The sequence below is a fragment of the Lissotriton vulgaris genome, chromosome 1_1, assembly GCF_964263255.1.
Source record: "Lissotriton vulgaris chromosome 1_1, aLisVul1.2, whole genome shotgun sequence".
Lineage (NCBI taxonomy): Eukaryota > Metazoa > Chordata > Amphibia > Caudata > Salamandridae > Lissotriton > Lissotriton vulgaris.
In genome coordinates this window covers 40,397,912-40,416,631 of record NC_141685.1, presented here as the reverse complement: position 1 = coordinate 40,416,631, position 18,720 = coordinate 40,397,912, and positions in this window count along the sequence as shown.

The following is an 18,720-nucleotide window of genomic DNA, read 5'->3' as shown; positions in this document are numbered from 1 at the left end:
TCGCCTTTGGGACCTTATAAGTGTTTAGTTATGCAGCACAATATCCTTGTTTTTACGGCCCTTAGCATCACGCTGTTTGTTCATTTGCATCTCTCAGATGCTGCGAGCCAAGAGATTACAATCTTTACTGCAAGGCTCAAAGCACTTAATTAGCTTGTCCTGGTTTCCTTTCACAACTGGCAGAAACAAGTTAACATTTCACACTATACTAGACTTTCAGTCCGTCTTTTTTGTTTCCCTTTTCAGACATTATTTACAGTTGCGGGATAATGCGGAACTGGCTGCGTGCACCTTGTATGGATGCGGGTGGAAGACACTGGGGCCGATTCTTGTGATTGTGAACATATGATCTGCTTCCCAAAGTGGGCATAAGTCCACTGCGCTGCATCATTAGCATACGTGAAATTCTTCTTCAGTCGTACTTTCTCGCATATTATTCTAGCAGCATCAATATTTGTATTTTAAGTTATGCTTGTGTTATAGTGTACAATGGCGCAGCGCTTCAGGCTGTTTCATAGTTGTAACATCTGGCCTTACGAATCCCCAACGAATAGCATTACATGTACCAACTGCGTACGGATAGCAGGGTGAGTTTATGTCAGAATTAAGTGCCGTAAATATACAATCACACTTGATGTCAGCAGCGAGCGTGAAACTTGCTGATCTTTTACAATTGCACACGCATCTGCATAAAGTAAAACATTCTTATATTAAGGTGTGCTCGTGTTATAGTGTACATGGGCTCAGTGCGTCAGGCAGTTTTATGGTTCTGACCTCTGGCCTTACTAATTCCTAACCAATTGCATGCCATGTATCAACTGCGTAAGGATAGCAGGGTGAGTTGATGTCAGCATTAAAGGGCAGATGCATCAAAGGGTTTTGCCCATTATGTGTCTATGGGAAAATGTGTTGATGTATATGGCCCTGTCAGGGTTTTTTTTTTTTTTAAACATACATAAAATACATTCTTATTTACAATACAACATTTTAAGGTATTAGCATTATAAATGACAATGGCATTTCTTTATCTATTTTCAAAACTAACACATAGATAAAAACTTAACCATTTACAATGCCGATAGCTCTAACTTTTGCAAATGCGAGACCTATTGCATTGCCAAGGCTTTTTATAAATGGAGTTGCACATTTTCTTGATGCTATTATTACTGATGCACCTGTCCTAACTGGTAGAAAAATTCCTATTTTAATGTTCGTGGACGACATGCTGATAATCTCAAAAACACCAGGGGGCTTGCAGTGTGCCCTCCAGCGCTTTGTAGAGTTTTGTCTTCTGAGGGGTCTTAAAATTAATTTCCTAAGGCAACGTTTATGGCATTCAATTAGCATAGATCGTTTAAAGGGAGAATGAGGATGGATGGGCTACCCCTGGAGCAGGTTGATACTTTTATTTATCTTGCCATCAAACTTCAGAAGGATATGAGGTGGAAGCCACACATTGAAGGCATGACACTAAAGCATAGGCAGCTCGCTGGAACCCTAAGAAAAGAATTTAAAACTACTTTTACTAAACCCTTAAGCCCGGTACTCCAAAGTTACAATACCAAAGTGGTGAGCTCAGTTCTCTACAGGGCCGAGCTGTGGAACTTTGGAAACCTGGCCCACCTTACAATAGCAGAACACACGTTCTTCAGCGCAATTACTACTGTGCCACAAAGTATACCAATGCTTTCCTTAAGGAACGACCTAGGAAGATAAGCTCTGAAGGACCTGGCCATACTACGCCCAATACGATTCTGGCATAGAATCTGGTTTACAAAGGAATTGGCCGTGTTCACTCAGGGCCTAAGGGATATCGTAAACATGGACCGCTTCCATGAAATTAGTTGGCTGCGCAAACTGAGATGTTTGTTAAATAACCTCTTGGCTGCTAATGACAAGGGTAACTCGTCATGCCCCTCCCATTCATTTCAATGGAAATTCCATTATAAAGCTTTCAAAGCCTCAGCAGCCAAGTGGATAAAATGGGCCTGCAAAACCTGTGGGATTCACCTCCCACTGAATCATTCCCAACAAAAAATTGTCTTAAAGAAGTTCATTGGGAAACAGTGGTGCATGATGAGTTTAGGTGCCATGATACAACTTCTCTCTTGGGGCTTTTTCTTCAGCCCAAGCCATGCCCTGGCCTTGAGCCGTATTGGGACATTATTGAGAAACCTCTGGATAGCAAACTATATTTTCAATTTAGATCTGGATCTCTTCCATTGAAGTGTTTTAAATCTGAATGGTCCGTTATTAGGGGCAACAAATGCCAAGCTCGACACCATGCTGGCTGCAATGGAGAGACTGGAAGAATCGATCCAGCTCACCCGCACCTCGCTGGCAACCAAAATTGACAGTGTCGCGATTGACCTCACCCACTTAAGAGCTGACCATAAGAAACTGGCGGACCGCACTGCGACCCTGGAAAGCGGTATATTGGAGCTTGAACCCCGAGTCGCCCAAGCTGACAAACATGTGCAAGACCTACTCAACAGGGTTGAATTTTTAGAAGACCGCGCGGAGGATGCAGAAGGAAGGCCGCGAAGAAACAACGTAAGAATCGTGGGAGTGCCGGAGCGATGGGAAGGGAGAGACCCTGCGGTACATAAGGAAGACTGGCTAAATAACCTACTCCCTGAAGGCACACTATCGCCTCACTTCGTGGTGGAACGAGCACATCGCGTACAAACACGCCCACTCCCGACGGGGTCAAACCCCAGACCGATTCTGCTCCGCATACTGAATTATCGCAACCAGGACACTATCCTGAGAGAAGCAAGACAGCTCCATGACATCAGAATAGACAATGGCAAAATAATGTTTTTCCCGGATTATACGGTGCAAGTCCAGAGACAGAGACATTCCTTCCTCGCAGCTAAACAACGCCTACGTCAACTCGGATTGAAATACTCCCTCTTATTCCCCGCAAAGCTGAGGGTGGTAGCGCAAGACAAGACACACTTCTTCACTGACCCAGAGGAGGTCGAGACTTGGCTGCTCAATGGTATGGACACGGCCCCTAGGAGAGCGGCTGGAGCTTCTGCATCGCAGTGAGCCAGGGGCCCTAGGCGGAGACGCAGGAACAGGCCGGCGCCGACCGGTGAGACACGAACGTCGACGGGAGCTGGCCCGCCAGAGGAGACCACGCAACACGAAAAGCAAGATGCCCTGCGCATGGTGATGGAACTCAGCCGCTCCCCAACCACGGATACAGTGCCGAATGCCAGCCTTTGAGACCTCCCTAGTGATGATGAGGCCATCTATGGACTGTCGGATTCCCAGGTTTCTATGGAGCAACTGGATGTCACACCACAAACTGCGTACCTGATTCATTAATAAGCGCTTAGAGACCCCTGGGTTATAACGCGCTATATAAATTGAATAAAATAAATAAATAAATTAACTACGACTTGATGTATGGATTGGACTGGGCACCAGATCTGGAACACTGAGGGACCTTGGTGCTTCTGGATGACCCCTGCACATGCCAATCAAATCCACCTGTGACATGATCCCGCTGCGGGCGCTTACTTGCACATAGAGCGGAGTTGTGAGTTTGTCTCCCCTGACGCCTGGTTTCGATTGGGCGGCTGAGCTGCAGAGGGGCTACGGGTGCCCCGGCCGTGGGGTCCGGATGGCCGGCGCCCTGACTTGCCTGGGACTGTAAGTCTCGACTGACCCGGCCGATGGTGACTTCTCTGGGACACACAAAGTAAGGCACATAGGGCTTAGCGTAACACCAGCCTGACCTCATGTGGGTGAACCGGGAGGGGTAGAGGCCCCCTACATATGTCCAGTAGTTATGTCATGGTAACGGTGCACAACGCACAGCGACCCCCCTAGACTTTAGATTTAGGCTATCTCCTTGGGAGTTTGGACGGAGGCATGTTTAGCAACCGCCCTTTTGGTATTATGACTTTGAATTGTTGTTTTTTATGGCTTTTTACATTAGTTGAATTGCTCTCCCTACCCCCCCTTTTTTTTGCATTGGTGCTGTGGGCAATAATGGCGGTGTCCTTGGAGGTGTGTGCGTGGGTGCTTTGAAGATGCAACTCACGTGGCCAAATGGGTGGCGACGGAGTGGAGAGGGTGGAGTGCTCCCTGTAAAACTAAAATGCCGGAAATTAAGCTCTGCACGTGGAATGTGCGAGGTATGCACACACCATCCCGCAGACACCAAATCTACTCATACCTCAAACGTCACCGTGTCCAAATCGCACTCCTGCAGGAGACACACCTGAACGAGACAGAATCCCGAGCCCTACACCGCAGGTGGCGCGGACAACTCTATGCCACGAGCTACTCATCCTTTGCCTGGGGGGTGCTAGTGTGGGCAAGACCGGGTACTCCCCTGACAGTTACACATACTCACATAGACCCGGAGGGCAGATTTGTAATAGTGAATGGTAGATTGGATGGGCGCCCGGTAGTTCTGGTTTCACTGTATGCCCCTAACGTGGACCAAGCTGGCTTCCTGGCGCAACTGTAGGCTAGTCTATCACCATGGCATGGGATTCCCTGGGTACTGGGTGGCGACTATAATTGTATACTGAACGTAACGTTAGACCGCTCGTTCCCACCACTGCCCAATGCACCAACACTCACTGCTATGAGAGCCTTTCTAGACTGGGCCACACAATGGGATCTGCACGATGCCTAGCGCACTCGTAATCCGCTTGCTAAGGTGTACTCCTACTACTCGGGAGCGCACTCCCTACATGTGCAGTTGGACCGGTGTCTAGCGAACTGCTTCCCCACATCACGGACACATACTACATGGGCCGCACACACTCAGACCACAACCCACACGTGTTGGACTTGACATGGGCACAGCCACGCCCACCGGTACCTACCTGGAGATTACAGCCAGATTTGCTCCTAGACGCCCCGTTCCGGAACTCTATACATGCACAGACAGCGCTCTATTTTGAGGAAAACACTGGCACTGCATCCACCTCACAGGTAGAATGGGATGCGTTTAAGGTAGTGATTAGGGGGCACTGCCTAGGAACCCAAGCTACTGCTAGGAAGCAGCTGGAAAGGGATTTGACAAGGGTTGAGGCAAGCCTACTACATGGGGAGCAAGAAGAGAGGGAGGGAGATGAGCGGAGAATATCGGAGGCTAGAGCGGAGCATGAGAAACTGTTAGATAGATTGCGCCACCTCAATTATGTGGCCTACTCAGCGCGCACACATCATATGGGCGACAAGCCAGGTAAACTGCTAGCCTGGTTGATCAGGCAGGAGGACCGCATGACACCAGTGATGGCAATACAGACCGAACTGGGCGGGGTGGCATACACACAAGACAAGATACATGAGGCCTTCACTGCACACTACCGCACACTCTACGGCTCTCAGGTGCGAGTCACCACTGCTGATATCGCCGATTCACTCAGCAACGTCACCCTGGGGGAACTGGATGATAACCAGCGTACCGACATGGGGGCCCCGCTCGTGCCAGATGAGCTGCGTACAGCCATCTTCGCCCTCTCCAATGGCAAATCACCCGGTCCGGATGGGCTACCTGCAGAGTTTTACAAGGCCTATGCTGACATACTGCTTCGAGTGTACGCGGCGGCTCTCGAAGATTCCGATCTACCCCCCATGCTAAACTAAGCTAATCTCATCTCCCTTCCGAAACCGGACAAGGATAGCACACACCTAGGCTCCTACTAACCATTAGCCTTATTAAACACAGACTATAAAATACTGGCCTCAACACTAGCCCAACGACTGGCCCCATTTGTTACCACCCTAGTGCACGGGGATCAAAATGGTTTCGTGCCTACTAGGAGTACCTCACAAAATATAAGAAGGCTGTTCAGGGTACAAGAATATGCCAGGCGACAATGGCCGCAGTCTGGGTGCCTGTTGCTAGATTTGGAGAAGGCCTTTGACTCTGTGGAGTGGCCTTATTTGATAGCGGTACTGCGAAAATTTTACCTTGGAGATCACTATATAGACATGGTGAGCCTGCTATACTGGAGGCCTGAGGTGCGGGTCCGCACAGGCAGTCTTCTGTCAGAATCCATCAGAATCAAACGCGGCACCAGACAAGGATGCCCGCTGTCCCCATTGCCCTTCTCGCTTGCAATGGAACCTCTAGCGGAAATATTGAGATTTAAGGGAGCGGAATGGGGAATCCCGCTGGCAGATGGCGTGCACACGGTCTCGCTATATGCGGACGACCTGCTCTTATATGTTAAAAACTTAGCGCATATACCCCCAGTGCTGTCTGACATCTTCCGCACTTTCGAGGCAATGTCAGGACTCAGGGTCAACTGGACCAAGTCTGGGGTATACTCGTCTAGCTCGGACACACGGGAAAGCGAGATCAACATAAGTGGCACGTCACTCGCCTGGTACCCAACTACATTCAGATATCTGGGTATTTACATTTATAGGTCCCCAACTGAAGTACTAGAGGGCAACCTGGTGAGGACAATCTCCTCTGTACAGGCACAAATAGCCTTTTGGAAGACCCTCCAGCTTAATGTGCCGAGCCGAGTGACGCTAACTAAAATGATAATACTGCAGAGGTTATTGTATTATTATTCCAACATCCCAGTGTACGTCCCGACCCGCGTCTTCCGAGGGCTGGAAACTCTGACTAGGAGCCTTATCCAGCATGCGGCTCGACCTCGTGTGGCGTTGACAAAACTTTATGCACCCATAAACCCAGGAGGCCTCGCGGTCCCCAACCATGAACTTTACTATCTTGTGGCGCAGCTGCAATGGGTGGCTGGTTGGCTGAGTGGCAAGAACCTAGGTGAGCGAGGGAGATAGGCACGGCGCACTACTGAGATGTAGGTGTGATGGGTTCAAAAGTGGTGGAGTAAAGGTAACTAGTTTCAAGGTGCTCCAACAGGAGACGCAACTGTTCAAATGCGTCCTGAATACAAGAAGTTGAGTGCGCTACCAAGATGTAGGCGCATCCCTGTGAAGGGCACACTTATGAGGGTTCTGTGTGTTGGATAACACCCTAGATTCCCAATAAGTTCAAAAGTAGGTTCCAAGTTGAAACGTTGTGAAATTTATTTCAAAGTGATTTCCTCTTAGGTTTTGTTATTACTTCGATTTAAACATCAGATAATCAATAAAGTCTTCATCATGAAGTCTGACTGGCTCCAATGCAAAGAACCTAGGTGACACAGCCACAGACACCACAAAGCTAACCCTGGTGCAGATCCACGCTTTATTCCACCCTTTGACCAAAATTGCCTGCCCGAAGCAGTTACACTTGGCGGTGGCCCGCAAATGCTACACACGCAGACTACGGTTAACGCGCGCAACTAAGCCCTATGCCCCGTCCTGCCTTTCCTGGGTATTCCCCGAACCGGAGGAGTGGTGACGGAAGCTGCATTGGAACAATGGACGAGGGCTGGAGTGGATACCATGGCAGATCTATATGCGGGTGGTACCCTGATACCCTTTGAGGCGCTAGCAGAAGACACGGGCCTTCCGGCAGGACAGTTTCTGCAGCACGCATCCATAATACGCACATACTTGCAGGCATGGGGTGACATCACGGAAGAACTGCCAACACACCAATTGGTACAATATCTACATGTCATGGGGAACGGGTCACAAGTGATTCACTGGTTAGTGCAGGCACTATTGTCGCATACACAGGTCACTCTTCAGCCACTACGAGACAAATGGGCGGCGGATAGGGGGAAGGACTGGACAGACAAGGAGTGGGAAATGATACTGAAAAGTCCCATCTATATACCACGTAACTCCCGATTTAAACTCATACAGTTTTATATATTACATAGGGCATACCTATCGCCGAATATAATTAACCAATACTTTGCAACGACCACTGCCGAGTGCCCCAGATGCTCGCTAACTGACGCAGATCTCCTCCATATGCTGTGGAGCTGCCCGAGGATATATTCATACTGGCACACAGTGACGACACTATTGGCAAAAGGGACTGACACGCAATTACAGCACACATGGGAGGCATGTTTGCTAGGCCTCTATAAAAGGATGAAACCCAATAACGTTCTCTCCAGATTCTGGGACCTCGGCCTTGTCACGGCCAAAAGACTTCTCACTAAACGCTGGAAGCACAGTGAACCCCCACAAGTCAAGCACTGGCATACCTCGTTTGACAACTGGGCGAGGGCAGAAAGCATTGTCCTGCATAGGGAAGAGACAGTAGGGCACAGGAAATTCCCCATACCTCAACTCTGGGATGAAGCATTGAGAGCATTCCACCAGGCATGTATGGACCAGGGAGTCACTTGAACCCCCCTTCTTTTGAGGTGGGAGCAGCATAGCAGCGGCGGAGGAGGGAAGCATGTCCTAAGTAACAGAGACTCTTAACACCGACATGCAGCATACCACGCTCACGGCCAACAGTGATCCCCCCGCCCTGAGACGAGGCTGCTGCTTATCTCCACTTTTCCCTTATGACATACAAGACCTGTCACATCGAGGTCGTGATCGTGAATGACCCCCGCACGCACCCCACATTCCAGAAGCATTACGCCTGTCACGCCAGAGACACGCACCATGAGAGACACACCCCCACTGCCTGCACTCACCACCCTTTTCTTTTCCATTTTTTCTTTTTTCCCCCTTTTTCTTTCTTTTATAACCTACATTTGCCAGTCTTTATTTCGGCCATATTGTTGCTGGGTTGTTTATTCCTCACATATAATTGATCTTAAGATGTTGGTGTTGAAACGGCTTAACCGCAAGACACGTTTGTTTGATTGTTTGCATTATAAACTTTTGAATATCTCATTCTTACCCTCGAATGTGTCCGGAACATAACGCATACATGAGGAGACACTCAGATACAGTGTCATTTGATCAAGGTCTAATAGCAACGGTGGGACTGAAAAGTCCACAAGACGTAACCATACAGCAAATTACTAGCCAGGGGCCCCATGCAGTCCTCGCTACTCGTAGACATAGCAAGATGCTCGCAGCTGACTATCTCAGCACAAACTGTTTCTACAAACACGAACCATAATGCAAAGAAATTACCACTACCATCATGCAGCTCCCCCCAACATAGTATCCATTGAAAAGTGCAGTGGGAATACATTCTTAACAAGCACAGCAACGCTCGGGTAGGTCGAGCTTCATAAAGTTTGTTTTATGCTTTTCATATTACCACATTATCGTCCCTGTGTAATGTACCATGTGACTACTGTTTCTAAATGTTTCACTAAACTACGGGACTGTAATGAACGATTGGGGGGATAGCCTGTGTACGGTTATTGATGAGAGCATTGTAATGTGTCAGTGATGATATGTTGTAAGACATAAAATCAATAAAATATATTTAAAAAAAAGAAAATTAGGGGCAACAAATGTCACTTATGCACTACACAGGTAGAATCATTTGCACACGTGCTCTTTGTTTATCCTGCGTACGCTAGCCCACGTAAAGTTTGGCTGGTTCAGCTACGTAAGAACCTGGCTACAAGATCACATACCGCAGCCCTGCGTATCCTTTTCACTGATCCATCTCCCAGGTATGCAGTTCCGGTGGCAAAATATTTGAGGTGGATGTGGACTATACGCACTAAACAAATCAAGGATGAATAAAGTGCAGGATGGCGTCCCACTAGTGCTCAGGATTGAGCTTACGTCGTCCTGCGGGCTCCTCTACCCTTGCTGATGGGCTAACGATTGTTTTATGTGTGTTATTTTAACAATGTGTCTTTTTAATCTTCTTCTTATTTTTTAACATAATGATGGTCCTGATTGCTTATTTGCACAATTGTTTAATTCAGAAATTAAATTTCTGTAATTATTGTTCCACTTCTTTTTAATTACAATGCTTTTATGACTTGCATAGGCGAATAAAGCTTTCTTGACTTGACTTGACATTTTACAGCTTTGGACTCACTGTGGCCTGTTACAGCTCGCTGCCAATTGATACATTTTACCGCTTGGGACCCCCTGTGACCTGTTACACCTCGCTGCGCATTGATTCATATTACAGCTTGGAACCCACTTCGGCCTGTAGCAGCTTGTTGCTCATTGATACATATTGCATTTTGGGACCCACTGAAACCTGGAACAGCTGGGCACCCATTAATAAATGATACAGCTGTTACAGCTTTCTTCTCATTGATTCATGTTACCTCTCGGAACCCACTGAGACCTGTTACAGTTCACTACCCATTGATACATGTTACCGCTCTGGACATACTGAGACCTGTTACAGCTCGCTGCCCATTTATACATACTTCACCTTGGGCCTGTTACAGCATGCTACCCCTTGATATATGTTGCAGCTTTGGACCCATTGAGAACAGTTATAGCTCTCTTCCCATTGATACATGTTACAGCTTCGGACCCACTGAGACCTGTTACAGCTCGCTGCCCATTGAAACATCTTACAGCATGGGACCCGCTGGGGCCTATTACAGGTTGCTGCCCATTGAAACATGTTACATTTTAAGACCCACTATGGCCTGTTACAGCACACTGCCCATGTATACATACTACAATTTGAGAAGTTGAGAACAGTTACAGCTTGCTGCCCATTGATACATAATAAAGTCTGGTGACACGCTGGGAACAGTTACAGCTCGCTGCCCATTGATACTAAAGTCTGGGACACGCTGAGAACAGTTACAGATCGCTGCCCATTGATACATAATAAAGTCTGGGACACGCTGAGAACAGCTACAGATCGCTGCCTTATTAATACATAATAAAGTCGGGGACACGCTGAGAACAGTTACAGCTCGCTGCCCATTGATACATAATAAAGTCTGGGACACGCTGAGAACAGTTACAGATCGCTGCCCATTGATACATATTAAAGTCTGGGACACGCTGAGAACTGTTACAGCTCGCTGCCCATTGATACATAATAAAGTCTGGGACACGCTGAGAACAGTTACAGATCGCTGCCCATTGATACATAATAAAGTCTGGGACACACTGAGAACAGCTACAGATCGCTGCCCATTGATACATAATAAAGTCGGGGACACGCTGAGAACAGTTAGAGCTCGCTGCCCATTGATACATAATAAAGTCTGGGATACGCTGAGAACAGTTGCAGATCGCTGCCCATTGATACATATTAAAGTCTGGGACACGCTGAGAACCGTTACAGCTTGCTGCCCATTGATACATAATAAAGTCTGGGATACTCTGAGAACAGTTACAGATCGCTGCTCATTGATACATAATAAAGTCGGGGACACGCTGAGAACAGTTACAGATCGCTGCCCATTGATGCATGTTACAGTTTCGGACCCACAGTGAATCACAGAAGCCAAAAGGTTAAGGACCACTGCTCTAAAATATCTGCTAAAAAATCTTGAATGTGTTCCTCCAATATATTAGAACTTGGAATCTGCATTTTCAATGAACACTGTACCTTCACCGACACCTCCCGTTCTTCATGTCTAATCCTCAATTTCCTTACGATTCATAAAAGTACTTCTTTTCTTTTCCATCCCTTTATTTTTTTAAATGTAGCTTTTGATCCTAAATCTCCCCTTGCCAATCTTTCAGGGGGGCTCATTACCCTTTTACTACATTAGTTTTCTTTTATTACTGTCAAATGTGTCCACAGTCATCCCCCTGAGCATATGCTCTCTCCTAGTACCCTCCATACTCCTCTGCTGCAAACGCTCTCCTATACGTTGTAAATGAATATTCTTCTATTTCCTATGGGCCGTATTCATAGCTTCATTATAACAAAAGTCATTCATGAGTTAAATTAAAATGTGATTATTATAATCAAGGGAACACATGTGCAATTAAATATGAATACACTGGTCTTTTCTGGGTATATACTTACATACTGGAGCTAAAAAGAGCTCATTGATATTAACGAGGTGGCTTTGTGTGTTCCATGTAGCGGTACAACACAGTCCCTATATCATTCCATCCCCCAGGCACCATCCCATTCTCTCTTCCCCTCCATGTGATCAGTTGAACGGTCCGGACCTGTCCATCCTCTTCTTGGGTGGAGCAGTTGACTGGGAGAACCTTGTGAATGTGTGATGGTTCATTGACTGGCTAATGCTATAATGTGCATGAACATGTGACAGCCTTGCTCTTGCACCATGATGCTGATCCCATAATGACCAGTGTAGTGTAGTTTCTCTTTCCCTAATAGGCTCTGCGCATTGGAATAATATACACTATAGTTTTGGCATAGGACTGAGGTCAGTATGCCTCTATCGAGTACATTAAACTCAATTACTTTGTGTGCCAGCTAACTCAGAGGCCACTAGAAACTCCTTGAAAAACAAGAAGGGAGTAGTTTCTGGCAACCGCATAAACATGACAACTTTGTTTTTCCCTTTGGAATCGGAATATGTCTGAGAATCGTGGAAAAAATAGATAACAGTTTCACTCAGTCAATCGTGCATGCTTAGTTCCTTTAGAATTACACAGAAAGAGATAGACGGGCTTTCCAATAAAATTGATTTATTGGACAGTCTTGTTTCTCGTGTAAGAGATATGAGCTGTTACAATCGCAAGACAGTATGCAAGTTATATTACGTACAGCGTAAGCAGTAAGAAGAAATAATACTGCAATAGCATTGACTTTTAGCTATGACACATATTCATATACATAAATAAGACAGGCTAAAAAGTGGATACTCATCTGATGCTTCTCACTAGTTCTACCCCAGTGTACCTAACCTAAGTGTAGTACAAGGTAAGACGTATGTGCTGTATTCTATAGTATGGTAATCTATAGTTTTGTATGCCAAGAGTCCCTCTAGGTTCTAGTCTGCTCCATACCTTAGAATGAGAGAGGTGGGAATCTCTTTCCAGGTCTCAAACTCTTACACCCCGCGAAGGGAGTCAGAACACTGGAAGCTGGATTCTCTGCGAGCAGGGATGACAGCATCTAGTCAGTGCGTCAGGCTGGGACATAAATTCTCCTGGAGTCGTGGTTTCTTCGAACTTGCCGAGGCGAGCCTAGGCGAATCAAGCCGTCCAGCCGTCGGGAAGGTATATTTATACCTGGGAGGTGCCTTGGAATGTTAGCATTGACGTAAAGTCGGGCAGAGGAAGACATCATGAATAAACCATTAAGGCATAGCTGTTCATGCATAATAAATGAGTTATTGGAGAAATCAATAATCCTAGACTAGGGAAAGTCCCAATGGCTTAAGGGTCTGGTTTCTAAAAACTCGTGACGTTGGGGTGGACAGATGTAGGTGACCATGCCATATTTGGAGAGCATGGCTAATGCCTAAATAAGGGCTGCAATCTTGTGCCTAAATAAGGGTAATGCAAAGTGTGCCTATATAAGGGCATGTTTTAGGAAAACCTATATACAGACATCTAAATCGAAACAACATCAGTGCTGTGCGGACACCGTATCAGACATTCCATAACTTCAATCGACGATACTGTAGGGTTTGAACATTTTATGATGCGGAATATTGCACTGCGTGGCATTTTCCTCCCAGCAAAGGTGAATTATAGCTGATGTCCACCTTTCTGCCCTGATTTTGTCAAGACTTTTCGGAAGTACAGAGCTGTTTTCCATGGACAAGTTCCACAAGGTTTTACCTGACCAAATCTGTCCATGAGTAACCCAGTGAGTGCAGTAGTGTAACTTTTTGTTTTTGGAACATCCCTTAGATCGGAAACTCCAGTTTCAGTGCAAAAATCGAACGTACAAAAATGTAATGAAGGTGTTTGTGGTGTCACAATGAAGGCATGAAGTAATGTTCAGGCCTTGCAAGAATGAAATTTGAGTTCTAAGGTTGACAGTTCTATTTTGTAAAGGACGTTCTAAGTTTGGAATGAGAGTTCTAATTTGGAATGGAAAGAATTCCTTTAGAATGTAGATTGGAACAACGCTTCTAATTTGGAACGCAAGAGCTATGTATGGAATGCAAATTCTACATTTGGAACGCCTCTTGCACAAAACATAAATCTTTTTTAAGGTTGAAGCCGCAGCTATGTGTGATATCTTGATTTTTTGAGTAGAAAACAGGAGATTCCAAGACTGCAGATTCATTGGGCACCTTGACCCCCAGGGTATACAGAACTACCTTCTATTTCATGAACTTGTGCATTGCTCTTGAAGCTGTGCGTAGTCACTCAAGAAGGAGTCCATGGCAGTCTTCACACAGACGAAGACTCAGAGCCCAGGCATACGACCGCTGCCAGGCTCTGCTAGTCAGTGCAGAAGAAAGATGTAGGGTGTCTTCGAATCCTTAGGTCCCACCCTGACATTTGAATACCTGATCACACCTGTGAAGTGGGCAGAGCAGATAGGAAGAAACAGAATGAAAAGCTGTGCATTCCTGTGCAGTGCACTAGGCCCATCTCTCCATCGCCTTTACAGAGTCTGTTAACATGGGTATGAAGGACATTCTTTTTGGCAGGAAAATTGATAGATGACTTGTTAATTATTGACCATCGAGGCCACATCTGTAGAATAATCAATCAAGAGAGTGAGAAATTCTGAAACAAATCCTCTGACCCATTCTGTCTTTCTAGGCAGCTTAAAAATAGCAGTCGGTATGCAATAAAGAGAACACAGGAAACTGACTTTCTTCCCTCAATCTTCTGGTTCTGTGATGTTATGTGGCAGATGGGCCCACACCTACCAGCATAATGTATCACTGGTCCCCCCCAGACAGCCATGAGTGCTATCAGTATTTCCCATCAATCGCTTGTGATGTCATCAACTATATCACACCCTTGACCCTGGCCGGTTTGTGACATCATGTACTACATCACACCCTGGCCCTGCAGGCTTAATGACATCATTCACCTCTTAGCTATATATAGAGGTGTAGTCGGGGATGCCTGCAGTGTGAGTGCAGTCTGTGGACTGGGCTATGAATGGTGTGAAAGAGGTGTGAATGGGGGATTTGGGGGTACCGAGCTAACATCAGACTCACAGGATGGCCGCAGCAGTTCTGCTTCTCGAGGCCTCTGCCATGTGTTGTTTGGCTGTGGTTCCAGCGTAGAGGGTGTTCCCGTAGTCTAGTCGGCTGGTGACGAGGGCCTGGGTGACCGTCTTCCTGGTTTCAGGTGGGGATCCACCGGAAGATCTTTCGGAGCATGCGCAGGGTGTTGAAGCCGGATGACGAGACAGCGTTGACTTGCTTGGACATCGTGAGGGAGGAGTCCAGGATGAAGCCCAGGTTGCGTGCCTGGTTCGTTGGCTTGGGGGCATTGCCCAGGGCAGGAGGCCACTAGGAGTCGTCCCAGGCAGAGGGGGATGGTCCCAGGATGAGGACTTCCGTCTGTCGGAGTTCAGTTTCAGACGGCGGAGCTTCATCCATTCCGCGACGTCTTTCATTCCTTCCTGGAGGCTGGCTCTGGCGGTGGCGGGGTCGTTGGAGAGGGAGAGGATCAGCTGGGTATCGTCGGCATAGGAGTCGGCTTTGTTGAAGATGTGGTGAGGACAGGGGTCAGGTGGGGAGTTGGAGTGGCTGGTGTTCATCGTGCAGGTGGTGTCTTCAGTGGTGACCGGGGTCCAGTTGCAGAGGGTGGTGATGGGGGGTGCTGGTTCGGTGGTTGGGTGCGTGGTCTGTGCGCCGAAGCTGTTGTGTATGTCGGCGATCTTGCGGTGAAAGAACGAGGCGAGTGAGTCGCAGAGGTCTTGCAAAGGTGTGATGTCGTTGTTGCAGGCGCTGGGGTTGGAGAGCTCTTTAACGATGCTGAAGAGTTCCTTGCTGTTGTGGGTGTTGTTGTCCAGACGTTCTATGAATGTTGTCCTTTTGGTGGTGCGGATCAGCTGGTGGTGTTTGCGGGTGGCGTTCTTGAGGGCTGTCATGTTCTCTGTTGTCTGGTCATGGCGCCAGGCTTTCTCGAGGGTGCGGCCGGTTTTCTTGGAGTTTTTGAGGTCGTTGGTGATCCACGAAGCTTTCTTGCTGCCGGGTCTACTGGGAGGGTTCTTCAGTGGCGCGAGGTCATCGGCGGAGTTGGTGAGCCTCTGTGTGAGGTTGCGGGCTGCTTCGTTGTGGTCCCTCGTGTTGGTGGGAGGGTTCTGGCTGAGGGAGGTGGTGAGATGGTCGGCGGTGATCTTGCTCCAGATTCTGCGGGGAACCTGTTGCGGGTGGTGGTGGGTCGTGGTTCTCCTGAAGTTGAAGTGGACGCAGCTGTGTTCTGTCCAGTGTAGTCCGGTGGAGTGGCTGAAGGAGATGTGCTTGCTGGAGGAGAAGATGGGGTCAAGCGTGTGACCCGCGTAGTGGGTGAGGGTGTTCACCAGTTGCTTGAGTCCGAGGTTGGCGAGGTTGTCCAGGAGGGCGGCGGTGTTGTTGTCATTGTTGTTCTCTAGGTGGAAGTTGAGGTCCCCTAGGAGGATGTAGTCTGAGGAGGTAAGGGCGTGCTGGCTGAGGAAGTCTGTGATGGTTTCGCTGAATTGTGTGCATGGTCCGGGGATCTGTAGATGAGAGTGCCTCTGAGGGTGGACTTGGGGTCGGTGTGTATCTGAAAGTGGAGGTGCTCGGCGGCGGTGATGGTGTCGTCGGAATTGGTCGTTATGCGGATGGGGTTTCTGTGGACGATGGCGATGCCTCCTCCAGTTTGGTTGACACGGTCCTTCCGGGATGGTTATGGCGATGTCGGGGGCTGAGGAGGCGTTCATCCAGGTTTCTGTGAGGAAGGCGACGTCTGGTGATATTGTGTCGAGGAGGTTCCAGAGTTCGACGGCGTGTCTGTGGACGGAGCGGGTGTTGAGCAGGATGCACTTGAGGTGACTGTTGCTGGTGTCTGGCTTGGCGGGGAGTGGTGCAGGTTCAGAGGCAGGTGAATTTGCAGGATTATCAGGTGAAGGGTCCGTGGGTGCGTTTCGGGTGGCTCGGTAGCAGGCGGGGTTCCTGGGAGAAAAGAGGCAGCACCTCGCAGACCGCCAGTAAGATGCATTTTGAGGTGGGGGCGGAGCCTTCCTTATGGTGTGGTAAGGCCTTATGAGGTTCCTTGTCGTTTTAGTAAACCGCTTTTAATAGCAATTCCTGGGGTTCTCTTAGCAGGCATATTGAATTTTGCCTTGAGCTCCAGGAACTCTGGCACCGCCCCTATCTGGAGCTGGGTGCGGAATGTCTGTGGGTCTGATGGGAAGCAAGGAAGTATGAATGAAGGTGTGAATGGTGTGAATGCCCAGTAGCAAAGGTCAAAACCTTGGCGTGGTGCTACTGCTCACAAGTTTACCCATGAACTTGTGCTAATTTGACCTGTTTTTGGATGAAAGGGGTGTGCACTGTTTTCTTCCTGTTCTGTGCCTTGTTCCTGGATGCTGTCTTTTCTCACCTGCTTCCTTGAGTGTTATCAGCATTTCCCAACAATCCCTTGTGATGTCATCTACTACATCACACCCTTGGTCCTGGCGGGCTTTATGACATCATTCACCTCTCAGCTGTGTATAGAGGCGTGGTCTGGGATGGCTGCAGGGTAAGTGCAGTCTGTGGACGGGGCTATGAATGGTGGGAAAGAGGTGTGAATGGGGGACCTGGGGCCACTGAGCTAACATCAGACTCACAGGATGGCCGCAGCAGCTCTGCTTCTCATGGCCTCTGCCATTTGCTTGTTTGATCGTTCAGTGGGAGAAACCAGGAAGCACCTCGCAGACCGCCAGTGAGATGCACTTTGAGGTGGGGGCGGAGCTTCCATAAGGTGTGGTAAGGCCTTATGAGGTTCCTTGTTATTGTACCAAACAGCTTTTAATATCAATTTCTGGAGTTCTCCTTCAGGCGAATTGAATTTTGCCTTGAGCTCCAGGAACTCTGGCATAACCCCTATCTGGAGCTGGGTGCGGAATGTCTGTGAGTCTGATGGCAAGCAAGGAAGTATGAATGAAGGTGTGAATGGTGTGAATGCCCAGTAGCAAAGGTCAAAACCTTGGCGTGGTGCTACTGCTCACAAGTTTACCCATGAACTTGTGCTAATTTGACCTGCCTTGGATGAAAGGAGCTGGCACTGTCTTTATCCTGTTCTGTGTCTTGTTCCTAGCTGCTTTCTTCCTGCTTTTTTCTTTTCTCAGTTTTAAAATCTACATCTCACTTAATTCTCCTTACACTTTATTTCATTCCTTCCATGTTTAATTCTTCTGTGGGCTTTGTGTTTCTTATTGTTTTAGTCTTAATTTTGTTCTTTTATCTCATTGCCTTCCCAGGCTCCTCATTGCTTTTCTTCTTTCTAAAGTTGATTCTCGGACTTTCTCTTGTCCAGAATATTTTTTCTCATTCCTTCGTCCATACTTTATCTTTCTCTTTTGTTTCTTCGCCATTCTTTGCAATGTCTTTATTTCATTTTTTAAATTCTTTATCTTGCATTTTTACTTTCATCATGTTATTTTCCCTGCTCCTTATGTCATTTCTTTCCGACATCGATTTTTCATGTCTTTTCTTTTCCTCACTTTATTCGCTGCTGTTTTGTTTCTCATCTTACTCGGCCATTCTTTTATTTCTTACTTGATTTTTTGTTGGTGCAATTCCCAAGTTGTTTTATTTGCTCTCGATTTTAGTTTTTACAAAATGCACACATATGATATGATAGGGCATCGGGCCATCCATAGTGACGCTGCAGCCCCAGGAGGATGGGGGACGGGGTGGGCCAGACCGTCATGCGCAGTAGCCTTTCTCCAACCCTTAGCTGTGTTGTACAGCCGGGTGGAGAACCAACACAGACTCCCAGTTCCTGTCTGGGGGCGGAACCAGGAAATAGTATTCCCAGCGTGAAAAAAGCCCTGGGATTGGCATCTGGGATCCTGCCCAGTGGGCAGCAGTTTCTGACATCAGG